Below are 2,275 nucleotides of genomic sequence, written 5' to 3' on the forward strand. Positions count from 1 at the left end.
GGATTTAAACAACAACAAACCAAACCGCACGCCGGCGGTCTCTCCGTGGCCCCCGGTGCCGGGCCCTCCCTCCCAGTTGGGCGCACAAGGCCTGGGCATGGACCGAGGGCCACATGCACGGACATCCAGCCCTATATGTCCATGGTTTTACGTGACGACGGCGCGGATTGGAATTTCTGGCATTAAACCATAGAATGCACTAAATTTATATACCACCAACTTCGAGCGGTCATCGGGTTAACAAGTATTCCCACAATTTGTTTGTTTCTAAAAAATGCACGTATATGCCGAGTTCTTCACCGCAGAACACTCGGTATCGATCTGACAGGCAGGTCCAGCGAGGACGTGTCAACAGTTACTTGACTGTTCGCCTTCCTATGCCGAGTATCGAAACTCGGGAACTAGTAGAACATTCGCCTCCGCCACCTTCATGACTGTGCGTGCGCACACTGAAACCGCAAAAACCCTCCTCGCGAAGTAGGCCTTCTTGTCGAGGAGAACCCAGGGGCGTAGCTGGCACTGGCGCGAGTGACGACGGGTGGCTGGAAAGAGGAGGCGAGGAAGTATCCCTCCATGGTTGCCAGTACTTGCTAGTCGCGTCGGCGGGCGGAGGGCGCAGATTGGATTTTGGAAACTACTGCACGTACCTAATATATAACAGAAACATTAACTATCTATCCGCAAACCGTACATGACCTCATTCCTAAGGTTCGTTTCCGTCGTGGACCCATCAGACCTAGCGCCCCTCTCTGAGTGTCCCCGCTCCCCCCGCGAGGCCTGGCCCGCCATTGCTCCACCTTGAGCTTGTGGAACCTGTTGCCGCTGGCTATGGCACTCCGAATTCTTAGAAAAAAAAGGCTATGGCACTTCGGGATGCCATGATCAATTTCCATTGCATGGGGCACGTCGACTGACTTACTAGCTTGAGAAGCCAGGATGAGAAGGAATCAAGGAAACCCAAAGGTAGAAGATCTATGGCTGTCATGTTTATTCATTTTCATTCTTTTCTCAGCGGGAAAAACTTATAATCTATTCATCTTTAATCATGGTAGTACAACAAACACTAAAAATAAAAAACTACATCCAGATACATAGACCACCTAGCAACAACTACAAGCACTAAAGCAAGCCGAAGGCGCGCCGTTGTCATCGCCCCTTCCTCGCCGGAGCCGGCAATACCTTGTTGTACTAGATAGTCGTGAAGTCATCGTGCTAAGGCACCATAGAACCAACGCACCAGAACAGCAACCGCTGCCAATGAAGAGTGTAGATTAGAAGGATCCAACCTGAAGACACGAGAACATAAACAAACGACGAACTGATCCAAGCAAATCGACCAAAGACAAATCTGCCGGAGACACACCTCCACACGTGCACCGATGATATTGAACATATATTACTTTTATTTCCAATACATTCTAATATCCACAATATTGAACATACATAATATGAAAATATATACATTTTACGATGAATCTAATGAAGTTGATTTGATGTTGTAGATGTTGTTATATTCCTCTATAAATTTTCTTATACTGGAAGAAGTTTTTTTTCTTGCAGAAGAATTTGACTTAGGACTTTAAGGCTAGTCATAGTGGGAGTAACTTAGATAGTAACACAGCGCACTCTAAGAAAGCTTTGTTTATGTGGCATGTAGTTAATCAGGAGAGAGGTGTTTAGAGTAACATAATATGTTACTGTAACATAGCACTTCCCGAGAAAGTTTGACTCAACAAGCTAATAAATGAAGCCATATATGACACTACTATTATGTTATTTTGCACTATGAAGGTAGTAACTTAGACTAGTGTCATATGCATGGCACTAGTATAAGTTACTCTCCACTATGGCCAGCCTAAGTAAGTTGAAACGGAGGGAATAGTTAAATATTATCCCTAACTATCCCCGTTGATAAAGGTGTCAAAAAGAAGGTATTTTTTTTCCAGATTGATTGGTGAAAAGAGCTATCATAATCATAACGTGGAAGCGAACCAACCTGTGGTTGGATGGTTAGAGGGACAGTGGTATCCCCAACCCACCAGGGTTCAAATCCTGGTGCTCGCATTTATTCATGAATTTATTTCAGGATTTTCGGCGATGCACATTCAGTGGGAGGAGACGTTTCCGTCGATGACGAGGTGCCTATGGTGACTTTGTAAATTTCAAAATGATATGCCGGCTCAGTCTTTCGAAGAATGCTCATAGGGGTAGGGTGTGCGTGTGTGCGTTCATAGGGATGAGTATATGCGCGTGTATATGAGCGCCTGTGTCTGTA

This window comes from Triticum dicoccoides, chromosome 4B (genome assembly GCF_002162155.2).
Source record: "Triticum dicoccoides isolate Atlit2015 ecotype Zavitan chromosome 4B, WEW_v2.0, whole genome shotgun sequence".
Classification (NCBI taxonomy): Eukaryota; Viridiplantae; Streptophyta; class Magnoliopsida; order Poales; family Poaceae; genus Triticum; species Triticum dicoccoides.